Source organism: Sphaerodactylus townsendi, linkage group LG02 (assembly GCF_021028975.2).
Source record: "Sphaerodactylus townsendi isolate TG3544 linkage group LG02, MPM_Stown_v2.3, whole genome shotgun sequence".
In the NCBI taxonomy this organism is placed as follows: Eukaryota; Metazoa; Chordata; class Lepidosauria; order Squamata; family Sphaerodactylidae; genus Sphaerodactylus; species Sphaerodactylus townsendi.
In genome coordinates, this window is record NC_059426.1 from 98637961 (window position 1) to 98653940 (window position 15980).

Below are 15980 nucleotides of genomic sequence, written 5' to 3' on the forward strand. Positions count from 1 at the left end.
TATTCAGACAACACTAAGGTACTGTTGGAGACTTCCACAAACCCATAAGAGACAACTGATAAGAGGAAATAGAGCTGAGTGGCATCTGCATATCTTTGTAAGGATCCTGAATATGTGGCTTGGTAGTTTAAAGACCCACTAAATGAGATGAGCATTTTAAAGAGCAAGGTATCTTCCAGACAGTTCAGTGTTCCAGTTTCATTTCTCTTTGCTGCTGTTTCCCCCCTTTTTTCCCATACAGATTTGTTAACACTCCCTTACTGCCCAAGTTTTCTACATTTCTCCCTCCTGCTCTTTCTGAAACTTGTTCCCCTTAGTCTTTTTCTCCCCCTGAAATTGCTTGGGTGGGAGTGGGGGTGGAGGTGGGCAGTCTGGAATGGCTGTGCTGTTTTGTGGTGCTCTGGCCACCACATCATTTTGGGTGGGGTGGATAGTGATTCTTTTTTAAAAAATTCCATAACATCATTTCAGCAATCCAGGGTAGACCACACATGTGCTGAATAATCCTCATGGGTAATCTGAAGGCCCCAAACAAGCAGCCAGTAATTGCCTTGCTAGGTACCTGATTGGTACTGTGGTGTCACGCCAGGATTAGATTTTAAGTTTCCTTGTCTTATTAGTTTTGCATGAATTTACACATCGTTGTACCACTCAGTATTGTGCTTATTAGCTAGTTGATTATGTATTAGATTAGGCTCTGTCTTATATATTCTCTGTACTCAATATATTGTATCTGTCACTTGTGTTACGATTGTATTAGGAGTTTTTGATTCTGCTTTATATTAGAAAGGTCTGTCTGAATCAGAAGTCTGTGATACTTTCTTCCTACCCTTCCTACCTGACTGGTTGGCCTTATGATAACAAGGGGCCTCTCACGTTAACACAACAGAACTGATAGATCATCTGTTTACTGAAATTAAGGTTTACTCCCTGCGATGGTGTGAATGAGTCTCCTATTCCTGTTATCTGCAATAAAGCTGGTATCTGTTAACCTCTTGTTCAGTGATGAAGAAAGACCCTGGCCACATATCACTCAGCCTCTGGTACTCAAATACTGTGTCCCTGTGATGTGCAACTTGTAACACCCCAAGAGTCAACATATCTATCTCCAAACAGTCTCAGCACTTGGTATTTGTTATCTGTTTCTCATGGATGTTGTATATGCATAAATACCTTTGTTTATTATTCCGATCCCCCTGTTTGACATGATTCAGTGACTCTGTTGCAATTTGTATTGATAATGGCATCTGCACATGGTGAGAGACAGAAACAACCTTGCTGTAAATAACTGTTTATTGCAAACTTCTGACAAGCTTTGGAATGTTTTGAAATGTAATCACTGATGAAACAAATATAGGGAAAATTCGATATAAACTGTCATTTTGCCTCTGCCCTCTGCTGCAGGAGGTATTATAATAAACTACTGATATGTTATACTTAGATCGCTCTCCTCAAACTCTCATTTGGCCTTTGAGTCTTTGAGCACATAGACTGTTACATAAGAACATAAGAACATAAGAACTAGCCTGCTGGATCAGACCAGAGTCCATCTAGTCCAGCATTCTGCTACTCGCAGTGGCCCACCAGGTGCCTTTGGGAGCTCACAACAGACATAACAGTACAACCCCTAGAGCAGTGGTGGCGAACCTATGGCACGGGTGCCAGAGGTGGCACTCAGAGCCCTCTCTGTGGGCACACACAAACAAAGTGCCCCCCCCCCACATCTAGGCTGGCCTGGGCCGCTGGACTTGATTATTAGCATTAAACCTAAGACCTAGTTTTGGGGAAGCAGTGTAGGTAACCCTGTTAAGTGCTGTTAAACCCCACTGATTTTCATGTGAAGAACTAAAGCGCGATCCTTTACCTGGGAGTAAGCTTGGTTGCTGGCAATGGGGCTTGCTTCTGAGTAAACCTCCTAGGATCATGATTCACCAGTTGGAAGAGTTGCACAGTTTCTTCAAAGCAAAGCCACTGACTACCACCAAGCTTACTCTGGAGTAACGCATGCCTCAGAGCCAACCGTTTTTTTCTAAACTAAAATCTCAGTATTCAGGTTAAATTGCCATATTGGCACTTTGCGATAAATAAGTGGGTTAAGAACATAAGAACATAAGAACATAAGAACAAGCCAGCTGGATCAGACCAAAGTCCATCTAGTCCAGCTCTCTGCTACTCGCAGTGGCCCACCAGGTGCCTTTGGGAGCTCACATGTAGGATGTGGACTCAATGGCCTTCTGCGGCTGTTGCTCCCGATCACCTGGTCTGTTAAGGCATTTGCAATCTCAGATCAAAGAGGATCAAGATTGGTAGCCATAAATCAACTTCTCCTCCATAAATCTGTCCAAGCCCCTTTTAAAGCTATCCAGGTTAGTGGCCATCACCACCTCCTGTGGCAGCATATTCCAAACACCAATCACACGTTGCGTGAAGAAGTGTTTCCTTTTATTAGTCCTAATTCTTCCCCCCAGCATTTTCAATGAATGCCCCCTGGTTCTAGTATTGTGAGAAAGAGAGAAAAATTCTCTCTGTCAACATTTTCTACCCCATGCATAATTTTGTAGACTTCAATCATATCCCCCCTCAGCCGTCTCCAAACTAAAGAGTCCCAAACGCTGCAGCCTCTCCTCATAGGGAAGGTGCTCCAGTCCCTCAATCATCCTGGTTGCCCTTCTCTGCACTTTTTTCTATCTCCTCAATATCCTTTTGAGACAAGTGCACCAGAACTGGACACAGTACTCCAAGTCGCGGTCGCACCACTGCTTTATATAGGCATGACAATCTTGCAGTTTTATTATCAATTCCTTTTCTTAATGATCCCAGCATAGAGTTTGCCTTTTCACAGCTGCTATGCATTGAGTTGACATTCCATGGAACTATCAACTAAGACGCCTAAATCCCTTCTGGTCTGTGACTGATAGCACTGACCCCTGTAGCGTGTATGTGAAGTTTGGATTTTTTTGCCCCTATGTGCATCACTTTACATTTTGCTACATTGAACTGCATTTTGCCATTTCTGAGCCCACTCACCTAATTTATCAAGGTCCGCTTTGGAGCTCTTCGCAATCCTTTGTGGTTCTCACCACCCTACATAATTTGGTATCATCTGCAAACTTGGCCACTCACGCTACCCACCCCTACTTCCAGGTCATTTATGAATAGGTTAAAGAGCACTGGTCCCAAACGGATCCTTGGGGACACCACTCCCTACATCTCTCCATTGTGAGAACTTCCCATTTACACTCCACTCTTTTGTTTCCTGTTTCTCAACCAGTTTTTAATCCATAGGAGGACTTCCCTCTTATTCCTTCATTGCTGAGTTTTCAACAGTCTCTGGTGAGGAACTCTTGGTCAAAAGCCTTTGGAAATCCAAGTAGACAATGTCCACCAGTTCACCCCTGTCCACATGCCTGTTTACACCCTCAAAGAACTCTAGTAAGTTTGTAAGACAGGATTTGCCTCTGCAAAAGCCATGCTGACTCTTTCTCAGCAGGTCTTGCTTTTCTACATGTTTTATAATTTTATCTTTAATGATAGATTCTACTAATTTACCAGGAACAGATGTCAAACTGACTGGCCTGTAATTTCCCGGGTCCCCCCTAGATCCTTTCTTAAAGATTGGTGTGACATTGGCCATCTTCCAGTCTTCAGGGATGGAGCCTGATTTCAGGGATAAGTTGCATCTTAAAGTGAGAAGCTCAGCAATTTCATGCTTGAGCTCTTTAAGAACTCTTGGGTGAATGCAATCTGGGCCAGGGGATTTGGTAACATTTAGTTTATCAATGGCTGCCAGAACTTCTTCCTTGTCTACCACTATCTTTGCTAGTTCCTCGATTCTCCCCTAAGAAGCTTGGTTCAGGTGCAGGAATGTTCCTCACCTCCTCTTGGGTGAAGACAGATGCAAAGAATTCATTCAGCTTCTCTGCAATCTCCCTGCCATCTTTTAGCACACCCTTTGTTCCTTTGTCATCTAACGGGCCTACCGCCTCCCTTGCTGGCTTCCTGCTTTTGATGTACTTGAAGAACTGTTTGTTGCTGGTCTTGATGTTCAGCTGTATGCTCCTCATAATCCTTTTTTTGCCTCCCCTTACAGCTAACTTGCTTCTCTTTGCCACCATTTGTGTTCCCTCTCATATTCTTCATCAGCCAAACTGGACTTCCATTTTCTAAAAGACATTTTCTTTTCTGATAATTTCCTCAACCTCTCTTGTTAACCATGGTGGCTTTCTTTGACTGGGTGCTTTTCTAACCTGTGGAACAACACACATTCCAGCTGAGCTTTTATTACTGTGTTTCTTAAATAACCTCCAAGCATCCTGGACAGTTTTGACTCTCTTGATTTTCCCTTTCAGCTTCCTGCCAAGACTATCCCCCTCATCTTTGAGAAATTTCCTTTCTGAAGGCGAATGTAACTACATTAGTAGTTGCCACTTGTTCGCATGCTGAGATACTGAATCTGACAGCATTGTGGTCGCTGTCCCTATCGGCTCAACAACACTGACTTCCTGCACCAGGTCCTGGGTCCCACATAGAATTAGATCTTAGGATCACTCTCCCCTGGTTGGTTCCACAACCATCTGCTCTAAGCCACAGTCATTTAGCATATCCAGGAATGCTCTCTCCTTACTATGACCTGAACATGCATTTTTCCAGTTTATATGGGGACAGTTAAAATCACCCATTACCACTACATTTTTGTTTCTGTTGGCCTCTCTAATTTCTTTTTTCATCTCAGAATCCTCTTGTACACTTTGGTCAGGGGGACGATAATATATTCCTAATATTAAACTGTCCTTCACACCTGGTATTGATATCCACAGTGATTCTGTAGGGGAACCAGCTCCCCTTGCATTGTCTATTTTATGTGATACTATGCTCTCTTTGATGTAAAGGGCAACTGTAGTAATGCACTGCTGACCCAGCAGCACCGTGGTAGAACGTTGGAACGCCAACGGACCTCACGCTCTCTTGGTCGCTACCGCACTCCCCACCCTCATCCTCTGTGAGTCACGGGTCATGAACTGTCTGGCTCAGTCACCGGGCGCAGAGACAATGGTCTTGCCCCCAGGTGAGGATTAGGCTCAGACGCTTACGCTCCTCTCCGCACGTAGCCAGGTGAGATCATGCATCACATGATGATCTCGACCTCCGGGCCTCCAGCTCTCGGAACTCCCCGGGTCCTCCCTCCTACACGCCTGACAGAATAACAATAAAAGGTGCCAGGAACCAGCACGGAGAGACTCGCCAGGAACACGGACGACCTCCGGCTCCCGCTAGCGATCTCCACCAGATGTTATCTCCGTCTCGCCTCGCTTCTTACGCTGACCACGCGGTCGCACTACAAGCTGGTGCCAAACCCGGGAATCCTCGGAATCTCCACCCTGCTCACCGCCGCTTGGAAAGGGGCCAAGCGTACCGGTCCGCTGGATTCGGCGCAGATCCAGGGACCACTTCCGCCGCGTATCAGCCTGTCCTCTGGATCGGCGCATCCAGAGACTCGCTGGCCCCGACACTTCAACCGACGGAACACCGGCAGGAGTATGGGAGCTTGCAAAAGCAGGGCTTATGACAAGCACGCTGACTTAACTTCAAAGCTGCTAACGGTAAATGCAGGGTCCGAAGAGAAGGGAGCTGGCGCAAATTGGTTGAGGAGAGATTGAAGCTCAATGTCCATGGTACCCAGAGGGGGGGACATTAATCTTAAGGACTGAAACATCGCGACTCTTCGGGCATACAGAGCCCGCTACCGATGTCACTGCTACTGACGTGGAGCAAATGTTATGTCGCCATCAGCCTGCAGACCTATGGCTCCCTTTGCCGTAGGGTCAGCCTCCTTTCGATCCTTCACCTTCAATTTCAACCCGGAATTTTCTCTATCCGCTTAAATTGGACACCTGTCCTCCTTCTGCCCCCTTGCTCCTTCGGCCATTTCTTTTACTCTCCCGCTGCCCAGCTTCCCCTTGTTCGGGCCTTCATTTCCGGGTTACTCTCCTCCGTCTACGCCACTGTGACGCAGGTTTAATGGCGCTAGGTTTTGGAAACTCTACGCCGCAGAGCCGTGACAGCCACGATCTGCAAAGAAAGAAGAAAACCCTTGACGGAAGACAATGCCGTATATTCTCGACATTGTTCTCCGGCCCATTCTACAGATACCGAGGAGGAGGATATGGCAACCAGCCCGGCTGGTTGTCGAAAATGATTACCGCCTCTTTAAGCTATAACTTTTATTCCTCACTGAGTCTCGCAGAAAGCGATAAAGCGGGACGTAGTGGTTTCACCAGCCCTCACGCATTGAGAGGCATGCACTTGGAGGCAATCACATGCAGGAATCACCCAATGGTTCCCGACGCCACTGGAAGACCACCTTTTAAGCGATGCTCCTGAGCCCTGCAATAATTTAGATCTGGGAGATGAAGTTCGCTGGCCATGCAATGCTTTTTTAGCAGGCAGCTTGGCACTCCCATGGGCGGCTCTACACCGCAAGACAGCTTTAACTGCGGCCTTCCGATGCCTCTTCAGTAATTCCCTAACAATCAGATTGGCTTCCTGCCGGGTGGCCGCACCCTTACGGTCGCTTTCACGAGGAATGCCTTTGGCAAGGCGCTTTTTAGAAAGAATCCCCAATACCGGACGGGCCCAACCCAAAGTTTTTCTAGCACCGCAGAAGCCTTCAAGGAGCCTCTATGCTGAGTTTGTGAACCCGGGGCTCCAGGAGGCCCTCAAGAGGCAGGTAAGGTTGACAACGAGCGAGGCCCAGGGCTTAACTCCTTAAGCGCCTTGCCAAGGAGAATGCTCCGGGCTTGGAGTGCCGCAGAAAGCTTATCACAGGCCTCCCAGGGAAGGAACTCCCCGAGCTGGCCTACATGCTCAAGCTTGCCAGGATATCACCGGGTCAGATTTTCCTATCAAGTCGCTACAGCTCTTCTAGCCGCCGCCCCTCTCCGGGCTGCCATGAGACAGCCCCGAGACGAGTGTCTCACTCTGCGTAAGCCAGGACATTTCCTCGGGAGGAATTGTAGAGCTGCCCGCCGGCGTGGGGGGCCTACAACTCCTGACGTGAGAGGAGGGCTCCTCCCCAGAGGGGCGGCGACCCCCAGGAAGGGGAAGCTCCAAGACCGGGCGCCCCAATGCCCGCTGGCTAGAGGCCAGCGCACTGGCATCTCCTCAGCCCGAAACTAAGATCCGCACCTCAAACTCCTTCCCCCGAGCTCCTTACATGAGATCTTCGGCTGCTCCCAGCTCAGTATAGTGATCCCATCCCCACGGAGACCATTGGGCTGGTTTTGCCAGCTTGCTCCCCCCCCCCCACGCCTATACTCCCTGCTACTGCTAGCCCCTTCTACTTCCAAAGTCACTCATGCTCTCCCGCCAAGTGCCCCAGAATGGCACGCTGCGTTGCAACGTCTCTGCAGAGTCCACAGTCACTGAATTGTGCAACAGAAAGAAATGCTGACGGAAGAGAATTACTGGTTTTGAACCCTCACTCAGAATGCCCCATAGCCAATCTACAGGACACGAGGCATGGAAAGGGGAAGATGCTTTCGCACAATGGCCTTAAGCCAAAAAAGTCCCTTCTCGTGGAAGAGGAAGCCCCCTTGGCCCCTCTCCAGCTGTGTAAGGTTCAAACCAGATCTCATAGCCTCTGAGCCTGTGCAAAGCCCTAAGCTCAAAGCTCCCAGCTGGGCAGCAAATGATCAAGCCAGTACTCCTCAGGAGAGAGCAAGATCTCAAATCAGAGTTGCAATCTCTCCGTCGCTACTTTATATGTGCTCTGTGGCCTAAGTGTATGCTGTCCTGTATGTCTTGCCCCCCCTTCAAGAGACCCCTAGTTCTCCCTCATACGCCAGAGGAGGATTTTTTTCCATTGCTTCTAAGCTATGCTCTTGTGCTTCCAATTAAAAGTTTTTTCTCCTTCCTGATTACGGTGTGTGCCAATGTACCTTGAAAGGCTTAAGCCGGGCCATTACAGCATCAACCTCTAAAACAGGACGCGCCCGGCTTCGTGTGCATGCCTCTAGGAGGCCAGATGGGGACCTGCTTCAAGGTCAGACGCCTTAATCTTAGTTTAAAACCCTCAAACTCTTCTCTTCAAACCTTTCCTTGAGAACCTTTTCTCCTTCATTCATCTGTGGAGCCTTCACACTGCCACATTTCATGGTACTTAGGATTACACATATGAAGCCAAAATCATTTTCATGTTCCCACATTCTCTGCTGAGCTCCCTGGCTAAGCTGATCACAGTGCCAAGGGGGTCTCTCAGCCACATTGCCTCTATCTTACACAGCTCCTCGGCTGCCAGGAAGGTGAGGAAGCGAAAGCCCAAACCGCCCAAAGTCTCTTTTACAGGAGGGGAAGGTAGAGTTTCTGACTTCCAAACTCCTTCCCCCCCATGCCTTCTTTCTCAAGTAATAATTCTCCTTCTCTCATCTCATGGGGCTGGGACGCATCTCCCCACCCCTAGATCCTGGGATCTGACAAAAGGTTTTTTCCTTGCAAACCCCCTCTCAAATTGCTTTCGTGTGATCAAAACCTCAAGCCCAGGGAACTGTTTTCTTCTTTGCATCTTTCTTCTAAATCTCTTTCCTATGAATGCTATATTACTTATATGACTGTACCATTGTGAATTCGTTTAAGTTGCCGTAATCTTGGTTGTGACCTCTCTCCCTTCTCCTAAGCCTTCAAGTACTATTCGCTGCTCAGGTGTCGCCTTTGCGTATGCAGCTGTAAGTGATCGTTTGTCGGAATGGGGCCAACTGCACCTAAAGAAAAGCTTGGCCAAAACAAAGCGAAAAGAAAGGGGAGAGCAGTTCCTCCCTATTGGACCCAACTGGGTCTCATCCAGCAAGACCATATCCAAAGTACTCTTTTCTATTCCTCTATCAAAATTGCCTGCCCCCCCCCCCCCACCTGTGGGCCTCTGGCTTTCCATTGTCATCTATAAGAACCTTCAACTCCAGCCAGCACCTAAAACCCTCTGGGGAAAAAAGCGTGCTTTTGTTTTTTCTCTTTCTATACAGGAGTCCAGGCTCACCATGCCACAGGGCCAGCTCCCCATCCTCGGGAGATGGAGCTGGGCCTCCCCTGGGAGGGATCCGACCCTCACGCTTCCCCTGTTGAGAGAACCCGGACACCCCTCAGCCTGGGCCAAGATTAAAGGAGGGACCCTCTCTGGAACCAGTGCGTACACCCATTCTTCCAATGGGAGATCTAACCCTCGCTGCCCCCCCCCCAGGGGAATGGCAGCCCTGGGCCAGCTAATGGCTCAAAGGTTGATCAGCTGTGTGTCAGCTAGCTCCTCATCTACAGCTGCTTCATTCCTCTCCCTTCTCTGCAGCCACTCTGGCTGAAACTTCTTGGAATTGCAGCCAGGAACATTCCTGATAGGATTAACCAATTCCCTGAAACTCTCCAGCTGTTTTCAGTCAGCTTTGAATAATTGTTGGAACCGTACGCTACTCTCTCACAACCTTGCTCATGAGAGTCACTCGAACCCGTAATGCTAAAGACTACTTCAGTAGCTGGCTCCCCACGCTCTTTGAGAAACGCTATATATGGACTCTAAATTCAGTCGCTTCTGTAGCTTTGGTAGTCAAACCCAGCAAAGAGCCATGCATTGGACAATTATGCAACCACCGGGTTGCCTTCTCCTTCCCTACATCTAGCCTATGGGGTACCGTTTAGCTATGTTTTATTGTTTTCATTTATAAGGATGTCAGCTTCTATCTACAAACATGCATGTCTTGTATGTATTGTTGCCAACGCATGAATGTCTGATGCCTTGCCCTTTTATGCCCATTGGAGCCAATTCTCCAAGGGAATTGTTGAGAATACTATGGACCTCTACTGGATTATTGAAGTTACCGTACGCCTTAATGTTTGTGAAGTTATCGTGATTTTGCTGTTGCTGTATTCCCCGCCTCTATCTGCCTGCCGGGACTCTCTAATGCTGCCTTCTACCATTGTTTTGCATCCAGGCTTCACCTCGGGAGGGGCCCAAGCACCGTGCCGGCCCCGCCTCCCTTCGACCCCCCTTTTGTCGTGGATGACGAGCTGCTCTAGAGCGCCCAGCCAAGGAGTATGTTTCCCTTTGCGACTTCTGTGGGAGTCCCCTGACTTGTTTCCATGTAACACTAAAGACCATCGGCCGCTCTGGCCTGCCAATGCCTCTTCTTAAGGGTTCTATCAACTTCTACCTCCACCGCCTCTGGATGCCCTGGCCTCCGAAAGCAGCAGGAACTTCGCTGCGAATCTACCTTAGATGAATCGCGGCCGCTATTGATTACTTATTGTTGTTGCATCACCAAGGTTGGGTGAAAAATACGTATCGCATATGTGTTGCTTTAATCTCTCTGATAATTCCCCGAATTGATTCATATGAAAGTCGCTAACTGCAGGAAGTTGTATCTTAATCTGGAAGGTATGATGCTTTGTCTCTATTGGTGGTCGTAGCCCTCTGGAGCTGGCTGGCCGGGAGGATGGTTCGAGCGCTATTGTGGCCAGCTCTTGCATTGGTTTCTAATTTGTATGCCTCTATTATTGGATCTTGTTTCTGCCGTTCAATGTATGCTCTAATATTGCCTGTAACCCATGCCAAGAAGCCCCCTCGGTTTCCCCTTTACCCCCCGCAACCAAGTTCTAATGTTAAGCACAAGCAGCCTTTCGGCCAGCTTGGACTCAGACGGCATGGAGGGAGAACAAGCCAGCCCTCCTTTAAATCACCCCTAGCATTTTCGGGTCCCTCTTCTAAAAATGTAAAAAAAGGGAGGGAGATGTAGTAATGCACTGCTGACCTCAGCAGCACCGCGGTGTAGAACGTTGGAGCATCCGCCAACGACTCCACGCCTTCTGGTCGCGACCACACTCTACTCCTCATCCCCTATGAGTCCACGGGATTCATGAACTGTCTGCCTTTAGATCAATGGGCGAGGGGACAATGGTCTTGCCTCAGGTGAGGGGATTACGGCTCAGACCGGCTCCCTCTCACGCCTTCTCCAAGACGTAGCCAGGTGAGAGATCATGCATCAAGCATGATGATCTCCCCTCACTCCTCCTCTCGCCTCTCCCCGCCAAGCTCCGCTGAACTCCCCCCCGTCCTCCCCTCCCACACTTCCGTATAGGAATAACAATAAAAGGTGCCAGGGAACCAGCACGCCAGGAGACTTCGCCAGGAACATCAGGACTCCTCCGGCTCCTCGGCCAAGTGCTGGCTTATCTCCACCAGATGTGTGCCATCTCCGCCAAGCGCCTCGCCTCAAGTTTCCTACGGCTGACCAATGCGGCTCCACTACAAGCTCCACCCCAATGCAACATGCCTCTGTCCTATCTTTCCTATAGAGCCCGTAGCCTGGTATAACAGCATCCCACTGGTTCTCTTCATTCCACCACAAGTCTCTGTAATGCCCGCACTCATATCAAAGTCCTCCTTCAAAACTCTGTACTCTAGGCTCCCCCCATTTTAGGTCGTAATTTTTCAACTTCTATTAGCATAGAGACACCTGTATAATTCTGCCTCTGTCCTTAACCTGCAGGATTTATGTGCTTTACCCTCAAGATGCTCTCTTTTTGTAGATACTCATCTCTTGTCACATGCACATTGCTATGTTCCTCGCCAGTATGCTGTGGTTGATTTTAGAAAACCTCCTCCCTCTGTCTGCATCCCTTTAGTTTTGGGGGGAAGCAGTGTAGAGTAACCCTTGTTAAGTGCTGTTAAACCCCACTGATTTTCAAGTGTGAAGAACTAAAGCGTAGCGATTCTTTACCTGGGGAGTAGGCTTTGTTTGCTGGCAATGGGGCTTGCTTCTGAGTAAACCTCCCTAGGGATCATGATTCACCAGTTGGAAGAGTTGGTAACAGTTTCTTCAAAGCAAAGCTTCACTTGACTACCACCTCAAGCTTTACTCTGGAGTAAACGCGACGCCCTTGTGAGCCAACCGCTTTTTTTTCTAAACTAAAATCTCATAGTATTCGTATTAAATCGCCACTTATTGGCACTTCTAAGTATAAATAAGTGGGGTTAAGAAACATACAAGAACATAAGAACATAAGAACAAAGCCAGCTGGATCAGACCAAAGTCCATCTAGTCCAGCTCTCTTGCTAATTCGCAGTGGCCCACCTCAGGTGCGCCTTTTGGGAGCTCACATGCAGGATGTGGACTCAATGGCCTTCAAGGCGTGTTGCCCCGGACACGCTGGTCTGTTAAGGCATTTGCAATCTCTGTAGATCAAAAGAGGATCAAGATTGGTAAGCCATACAAATCAACTTCTCCTCCATAAATCTGTCCAAGCCCCCCCTTTTAAAGTTTTTCGCTATCCAGGTTAGTGGCCATCACCACCTCCTCCCCTGTGGCAGCATATTCCAAACACCATTGGATCACCGTTCGCTATGAAGAAGTGTTTCCTATTAGTGATCTGGAATTCTTCCCCCCCCCCCAGCATTTTCAATGAATGCCCCTGGTTCCTAGGTAGACAGTGAGAAAGAGAGAAAAATTCTCTCTGTCAACATTTTCTACCCCATGCATAATTTTGTAGAGCTTCAATCATATCCCCCCCTCAGTCGCCACTCTCCAAACAGTCCAGTGAGTCCCAAACGCTGGCACAGCCTCTCCTCATAGGGAAGAGTTGCTCCAGTCCCTCAATCATCCTGAAGGATTTGCCCTTTCTCTGCACTTTTTCTATCTCCTCAATATCCTTTTTTGAGATGCGGGCCACCAGAACTGGACACACAGGTACTCCAAGGCGGTCGCATTCACTGCTTCTATATAAGGGCATGACAATCTTTTGCAGTTTTATTATCAGATTCCTTTTTCTAATGATCCCCAGCATAGAGCTTGCCTTTTTCACAGCTGTCTGCCATGCATTGAGTTGACATATCCCATGGAACTACTGCAACTAAGACGTTTCTTAAATCCCTCTTCCTGGTTCATGTGACTGGATAGCACTGACCCCTGTAATGCGGTATGTGAAGTTTTGGGATTTTTTTGCCCCTATGTGCATCACTCTTACATTTTGCTACATTGAACTGCATTTGCCATTTCTGGAGCCTTACTTCACCTAATTTATCAAAGGTCCGCTTTGGAGCTCTTACGCGCAATCCTTTTGTAGGTTCCCTACCACCCTACATAATTTGGTATCATCTGCAAAACTTGGCCACCATCACTTACCCACCCCTACTTCCAGAGGTCATTTATGAATAGGTTAGAAGACTTTGGCACTGGTCCCAAAAGCGGATCCTTTGCCAGGGACACCTACTCCCTACATCTCTCCATTGTGAGAACTTCCCATTTACACCCACTCTTTGTTTCCCTGTTTCTCAACCACCAGTTTTAATCCATAGGGAGGACTTCCCTCTTATTCCTTTCATTGCTGAGTTTTCTCAACAGTTCTCTGGTGAGGAACTTTGTCAAAAGCTCCTTTGGAAATCCAAGTAGACAATGTCCACCAGTTCACTCCTACTGTCCACATGCCTGTTTTACACCCCTCAAAGAACTCCTAGTAAGCTCGTAAAGACAGGATTTGCCTCTGCTTAAAAAGTCACATGCTGGACTCTTTCTCAGCAGGTGCTTAGCTTTTCTACATGTTTTATAATTTTTATCTTTAATGATAGATTCTACTAATTCTACTTCAGGAACAGATGTCAAACTGACCTGGCTCCTTCTGTAATTTCCTCGGTCCCCCCCTAGATCCTTTCTTAAAGATTGGTGTGACATTGGCCATCTTTCCAGTTCTTCAGGGATGGAGCCTGATTTCAGGGATAAAGTTGCATCTTAGAAAGTGAGAAGCTCAGCAATTTCATGCTTGGAGCTCTTTAAAGAACCTCCTTTTTGGGTGTAAGATGCAATCGCTGGGGCCAGGGATTTGCAATGATTTAGTTTATCAATGGCTGCCAGAACTTCTTCCCCTTGTCTACCACTACTATCTCTTGCTAGTTCCTGTGGATTCTGGCCTCCCATAAGAAGCTTGGTTCAGGTGCAGGAAATTCCTGCACCCTCCTTTGCGGTGAAGACAGATTCGCAAAGAATTCATTCAGCTTCTGCAATCTCCCTGCCATCTTTTAGCACACCCTTTGTTCCTTTGTCATCTAACTTGGGGGCCTACCGCTTCCCTTGCTGGTTTCCTGCTTTTTGATGTACTTTGAAGAACTGTTTGTTGCTGGTCTTGATGTTTGTTCATAGCTGCAAGGCTCTCATAATCCCTTTTTTTGCCTCCCTTACAGCTAACTTGCTTCTCTTTTTGCCACCATTTTGTTATTTCCCTCTCATATTCTTTCATCAGCCAAACTGGACTTCCATTTTCTAAAAGACGACTTTTCTTTTTTTCTGATAATTCTCTCAACCTCTCTTGTATAACCATGGTGGCTTTCTTTTGGACTGGGTGCTGCCTTTTTCTAACCTGTGGAACACATTCCAGCTGAGCTTTTATTACTGTGTTTCTTTTAAATAACCTCCAAGCATCCTGGATGTTTTGACTCTCTCTTGATTTTCCTTTCAGCTTCCTGCGACTATCCCCTCATCTTTGAGAAATTTCCCTTCTGAAGGCTTTTAATGTAACTACATTAGTAGTTGCCACTTGTTCAAAGATGCTGAGATACTGAATCTGACAGCATTGTGGTCGTGGCTGTTCCCATCGCTCAACAACACTGACTTCCTGCAATTCAGGTCCTGGGTCCCACATAGAATTAGATCTAGGATCAACTCTCCCCCCTGGTTGGTTCCACAAACCATCTGCTCTAAGCCACAGTCATTTAGCATATCCAGGAATGCTCTCTCCTTACTATGACCTGAACATGCATTTTCCAGTTTCATATGGGGACAGTTAAAATCACCCATTACCACTACATTTTTGTTTCTTGCTGGCCTCTAATTTCTTTTTTTCATCTCAGAATCCTCTTGTACACTTCTTGGTCAGGACGATAATATATTCCTAATATTAAACTGTCCTTCACACCTGGTATTGATATCCACAGTGATTCTGTAGGGGAACCAGCTCCCCTTGCATTGTCTATTTTATGTGATACTATGCTCTCTTTGATGTAAAGGGTAATGCACTGCTGACCCAGCAGCACTGCAGTAGAACGTTGGAACGCCTAACGGACTCTTACTGCCTTCTGGTCGCACCGCACTCCTCTACTCTCATCCCCTATGAGTCACGGGTCATGAATCAGAGCCTGGTTTCAGTCACCGGGCGCAGCGACAATGGTCTTGCCCCCAGGTTAGGATTAGGCTCAGACCCTTCCGCTCCTCTCTACACGTAGCCAGGTCAGATCATGCATCACATGATGATCTCCCTCGACCTCCCGGCCTCGGGCTCTCCCGGAACTCCCTCGTCCTCCCTCCTACACTCTATAGAATAACAATAAAAGGTGCCAGGAACCAGCACGCTGAGACTCTCGCCAGGAACACGGACCCTCCGGCTCCCCGCTGCTGGCGATCTCCCACCAGGATGTTAATATCTCCGCCTCGGCCCTCGCTCTTACTGCTGGACCACGTGGGTCGACTACAAGCTCCACCCCCAATGCGCCCTGTCCTATCTTTCCTATAGAGCCTGTAGCCTGGTATAACAGCATCCCACTGGTTCTCTTCATTCCACCATGTCTCTGTAATGCCCACTATATCAAAGTCCTCCTTCAAAACTCTGTACTCTAGCTCCCCCATTTTAGGTCGAATGCTTCTTCTATTAGCATAGAGACACCTGTATACCCTGTCTCTGTCCTTAACCTGGGATTTATGTGCTTTACCCTCAAGTCTTTTGTAGACACTATCTCTTGTCACATGCACATTGCTATGTTCCTCGCCAGGCTGTGGTTGATTTAGAAAACCTCCTCTCTCTGTCTGCATCCCCATAGATACTGTATTCGAACCTAAGCTCTCAGCTCCTGTCGGCTTTCCCCAGTGATCGGGGCTTTAAAAGCTGTTCTGCCACCTTTTATCGTTGAGCCAGCAGCCTGGTTCCTCTTTGGTTAAGATGAAGCCCGGCCCCGCTTTGTA

General features: G+C 47.7%; 1 long non-coding RNA gene across 1 annotated transcript; it reads left to right on the forward strand.

Moving 5' to 3' along the window:
- Window positions 1-5001: 5001 nt before the first annotated feature.
- On the forward strand, window positions 5002-15442 carry LOC125427319. The gene is made up of 2 exons (XR_007243663.1): window positions 5002-5112; window positions 15252-15442. It is a non-coding gene; the product is annotated as an uncharacterized LOC125427319 (long non-coding RNA).
- Window positions 15443-15980: the final 538 nt, after the last annotated feature.